Below are 6,000 nucleotides of genomic sequence, written 5' to 3' on the forward strand. Positions count from 1 at the left end.
TATACCTCGACTTAATGTCAAACAACTTGATATATAAACAAGGGGTTAAGTTCTTTAATGCAAAATACATTTTTGCAAATGTCCATATTGTGTTTGTAAGATTCTCGAAGTTTTTCCATTTTTAAACAATACTTTAATTACAAATTTCATGAGTTTGCCCCAAAACTTGAAAAGGTCCCCTTGCATTTATGTCAATCTTTTTCACAATTCAAGCCCGGTTACATACTTTCAAAAAATAATTGTTTTCAAAGGTCCACATTATTTATAAATGATCTGATGAGCTTTTTTCCATTTTTCATTTATCTTGTCAATCAAAGCTAGGGTTACATAAGTTGACATAATACTTGTTTGTAAATGTCAATGACATCTATATTGGATGTGAAGAGTTTTTTCCAGTTTTTGGCTATTATTTTTACAAATTTTTGGTTTTTACCCCCAAAATCTAAAAGGTCTCAATGTTAACAATCTGATTTATAGTTAAAGGGTTACAGACTTTCAGAAAATGTTTTCAAATATCCATGTCATCTACATAGGATCTGAAGGATTTTTCATTGATTTTTAAAGAAAAAATAATGTTTTAGCCCCAAAACTCGTAAATGCCCTCACATATTTATATCAAACAACTTTATATATAAACAAAAGGTTATATTCATTCAAAAAATACTTGTTTGCAAATGTCAATGACATATCTATATCGGATCTGAAGAGTTTTTCCAGTTTTTGGCTATCATTTTTACAAATTTCATGTTTTTTGCCCCAAAACTTGTAAACGCCCCCACGTAGAAATGTCAAACAACCTGATTTATTATCTAGGGACTATGTACTTTCAAAATATTACCTTTACTATCCCATGGTCTATAAGGATTGTTTGGAGAAATGACTGAATGTGGACAAAGTAGTTCATGGTCTATGTTAAGTGGTTGTATATTGCTAAATATTTCTGGACAAGGAATGTCTGTTTTCAGTTTTACTAACTGCATTGTATGTGGAGGTGTGATACATGCAGTTCGATTTTGTACTGATACCTGACATTTATTGACTTGTTTGAATTATGTGCCCTTTATTCGTTTTCCCTTAGTGTCAAATGAAACATAATGCATGATTTAAGGCCAATAACATGTGTACATCAAGATCTTCCAAAAAGTCAGAAATGTCAAACACCCCTATGTCTTAATTGTTTCTGACTGAAACCAACCTGTAATCTCACTTGTTCAGCCATTTCACCAAATAGACCCTTTCCTGCACCTTTCAATTCAATGCATTCTGTCAACTTTGATTGATGTTTAAGTTTGTTGTAAAACACTGTAATATATGCAGCAGTGTCTGTTACTGCATTGATTTAACGTTTTCAATCCTTATAGGAATATATATTGCTTTTCTGTAGTTTGGTTCTTTGTATTGATCACGTTGTTTGACCTTAACTTTTACGGATTGGGGGATTCCCACTTCGGCGTTTTTGAAATAAATGTCAATGACCTTGAATTTCACCTGAGGAGGGGCCTTTGTGTTTCTACTGTTATAGGTTGACGAATGCATATCCTACTTCCCCAACCTGGAATTTTAAATTTGCGGTTGACCTACTTTGAGGTGATGGTGACCTGTTTCTTGACCCTGGACATTCTCAAATGAAATGACCCTCTTGTCCACAATTGTAGCATGTATTTGACCTTGTTGGACTTCTAGTGGGAGATGAACTATTCGCTTGACTGTTGCACGATTAGGGGATGACTCGTTACTGTTCGACCTTGATTTTTGAAATGGTGTTGGTCTATATGACACTCAAAATTTCCTGAATTGCTGATTTAGTCTGTTTGCTTTCTTCTATTCTTCAATTCTTAATTCTAAACTTGACAGTTTTGTTTTGGGGCTTTCTTGTGCGCTGTAATGTGTTCTAATTTCTGGTTTTTCGTCTTCACTTGCCAAATTTTCAAAAGTTACTCGTTTTATCTCATTTCTTTTCCTTCCTAATATGAGTCTCTGATTGGTTATTGCGCTTTTTAGGAATTGCATGGCTTCATCTAGTGTTGTTGGATTTTTATCCAATGCAATTAAAGCTGCCTGTTTATTTGAACAACCATTTAAAAATGCATCAACTGTCACAGTCTGTATACATGCAGTGATCAGGGGTATTCGGCATCCTCACAAGTCAAGTCCACAGTGGAGAGTACGTAATCACAAAACCTTGACTTGTGAGGATGAGGTATTCGGATACCCATCACATACTGGACGAATGCTGAAATATTTACGGGCCTTGTCTCACAAACATTCAGTTAAATTGTCTAATTTCTGTTGTCATTCCATTTATACCTCCTACCTATGTGTGAAAATTGGGTATAAAATGGGCGCCAATCTGAATTCCCATCAAAAGTTGACATTTTGTGGGGACTCGGACCCTCGTACTTTCTTTGTGAACTAAATCTGTCCTCACTCTTCCAACTTTCATGCAATCCTATCATCATGCTCCTGTTTGAATCGTTTACCATATATACCCTGTGGAGCTAATCAACAAAAGAAAAATCGAGACCCCCCTTCTCGATCTCTAAAACTTCTCTGTATCCCATGATCCCACCCTTTCCTTCAGAAGGTTTTCCCCCGTGTCTTTCTCTAATTTTAGCTCAAACTCCATTTGGGTCTCTCTTATCTGCTCTCTATATTGTGATTCTAATTCTCTAATCTTGTTCTTACAACTCTCAGACAAAGATTCTTTCATTTACTCTCATTTGTTCATCTCTCAAAATTCTCTTTCTCTGCAGCACCCATTTGAAAGGATATTTGTTTATTTTCCTGTTTTTCAGCACGGTATAATTTTCTTAATTCTCTTACTTCATTTGTGAGTTCTTCTACAGATAATTCTTTTTGTAGTATTTCGAAGTTAATTTTACCCTCTAGCTTCTAACAGGGGATCCCAAATTGTACTGGGTAACATTTTGACATTTTCTAAAGTAAGGACACCCTTTTCTTCTCGTATTGATATCAATGTCTGCATGTGCTCTTTTATCACCGATGTTTTGAATTGATTTTAGTTGTTCCAAAGATGTTGTGTTCATATTGAATGAAGACATCATTATTTATGTGGGAATAATGGGAGAAAAGGGAGTGGGTAATGATGAAAATTTAATACGATATTTATATCAGATGCTCCGACCTCAACACGTATTAGACAAAATATATTTGAGGGAAATGAATGAACAAAATCTATTGCAGAAAAAAAATTAAATGTAAATTTGGCACGATTTTCAATACAGAGAAAGAAAAAACACCTGCGCTAATTACGAATGAAGTTGAAAATCGTAAATACACTCCACTAAAATTCTATGATCCTACTTCTGACACCAATGTAGTGGAGTGCAGAATATCTTAAATGCATGCACAGTGCAGTTAAGTGCTTAGGATTATCCTAAGGTACTCACCGTATGTAATCTAGAGTTGTCTCTGGCCGGGGTCCGTGTCACAACTGCTTGCAGGATGCCTGGGATGACCAGTACTCATGTATTGATCACAGGGTCAGATTACTGATCCCTGCTTAGTATTAAAATACACAGGCAATCTTAAGTTATAACCCGTTTCTGAAAACCCTTGATATGATTAGCTATACTACATTGAGCCTTGTAGGAGAAGTGTTCACCAGCTATTTTACACCCTCCACCCCTCTTAGGATCCTCCTGCTCCAACAATATGCACATCTGCAAATGGCAGTGAAGCATTGTGCATAGTTTCAAGTCTATCAGATAAGCCATATAGAAGTGTTCACAGGCTATTTTACACCCTCCACCTCTCTTAGATCCACTATAACTTGGGGAAATAATTGGATCATAAATTCCCAACAGCATGCACATCTACAAATGGCAGTGAAGCATGAAAAAAGTTTCAAGTCTATCAGATAAGCCATACAGAGAAGAAAGCGTTCACAAGATTTTTGACTGACGGACAGAAAGTACAAAACTGTAACACACACACACCCTGGAAGAGGGGAAACATAATTACACTAGAAAACACATGTCAGAATAGGCCCTACAATAAATCAGAAAATTGAAAGGGGTCTTCCTCTGCTTAAACCAAATATTATGTATAGAATTAATGAAAATATTCTTTTATAATAGGAAACTTAGTTAATTGCCATAGAAAGTGCAGACAGAGCGATTAGTCAGGAAATAATGATCGTGTTTTCATGTATGTTGCAGGATAACCTCCAAGGTCGAGAAAAGTTTTGAAATATAAAAGCTAATGCGAAATCATTTTTCTATGGCTCAGAAATACACAGCCAATAATTTTCTTATATAGCTACAAATTAGGTCTCTGTGACGTCATGGCAGTTTCCAAAACGACCTACATTGTTTTTTGCTGAGGAAAAAGGCGAGATAGTAGGGGTATTCTAAATCTAATTTGGAAGAATATTTCAAGTATTTAGGTTGACATTGACGGATTATATCATTTGCTTTGAATGCATAGTCAAAGAAAAACTTGTCTGTACATCCCCATGCATGTTTATATTGGATATCGCTCTCAGAATAAAATTGAATGAGAAATGTTCTTCAATAATTTGTGAATTTGTTTTTACAACATATATTGATTGCTTTTTAGGATTATAAAATTGAATTGTCAGTTATTGAGCAAATGAAGTTGCAAGCAAGATGAATATAAATTTTCTCATGATCAGAATAAAGACCACAGCATACCTTTGATCTTTGCAAAGAATAGTAGTGGTAGAATTATGGAATCGGAGCATTACCTGTAAATTCTATAAAACTCTCCAGTAATCAAGATTTATTGCATGCCATAGAAAGTGCTATTACATGTATCTTTGTAGTAAGAGCTGCCCTAAAGGGACTATTACCCCCACCCACATGGCTCACCAATACCAGGGCATGTTTGGAATATTGTATAGCCAAAGATCAGAAAAACATTTTCAACATTTTTCATCTAAAATAAGTTACGGGATACACTAAATTCCTTCCACCTCATTATCTATCACTAATCATGGAATGTACAAACCTCATTATCTATCACTAATCATGGACTTGACTTACTTTTACGTATTCCTCTTGGCCCCTGAGGGGGCATAGGGCCTCAACAATAGTTATCCATCTTTCTCAGTCATGTGCAGCTTGTTTGGTTTCTCCCCATGACATCTGGATCCACCTGAGCTCTGTGTTTAAAGTCCTTCGCCATGTTGTTACTAGGCGCCCCCTTTTTCTCTTTCATGGAATATACCAATTTTCAGGGAGATGCATGCACAAGAAACCCACAGGCTGTATTGGTCACCTGAGTATGTTTAAAGTATCATTAGCCCCAAGGGCTACAAAATGTATACTAATTTTCATGTTCTGTGTATCTAAATTCTAAATGTCAGCAGCAGAGTCAAACAAGGTTTGTTCTTGAAACACAAATGCCCCCAAAAGTGTCCATACTGATAAAAGTCTTAAAATGATAATGTTATACCAACACTATATGACAATTTTGGAGCTGCTCTAGAATCAGAACTCTGGGGTTGTGAAATTCACAATTTTGGTACATCCCTTTCTGCTTTTCCTAATTATACATTTAGTTTTTATACGCCCGTCTTTAGAAGTAGCAATGTTTATACGTCCATTCCCGGTTTTCTGTTTCTATTTTCATTTCTCTGTCACATATCAAGCTGAAACCTGCTATGTAGCTTCTTTATGGGTCACTCTAAATCATGTTGCTATTTTGATCCATTTCAACCTCTTGCTGGAGTTTTGCCCCTTTAATTGAAAATTAATGTTATATGGAAGGTACATGATTGGTCCAACTCCTCCCACAGTTTGGAAATGGAATCAGAAAACCCCAAACAGACAGATGTTCAGAAAATAATACTTCCCCCATCTAAAGATGGACATATAAAAAGCAAAATAACAACTCTTGATTTCAATTGAATGCAGGCAGTTCATGTAAAAATCAAGTTGCCCATCCCTGTCGCCTATCACCTTGTCCCAAATCACAAAAAAATGCTGTACACTTGCTGATACCGAAAAGCATCAA

The sequence above is a fragment of the Ostrea edulis genome, chromosome 6 (assembly GCF_947568905.1).
Source record: "Ostrea edulis chromosome 6, xbOstEdul1.1, whole genome shotgun sequence".
NCBI lineage: Eukaryota > Metazoa > Mollusca > Bivalvia > Ostreida > Ostreidae > Ostrea > Ostrea edulis.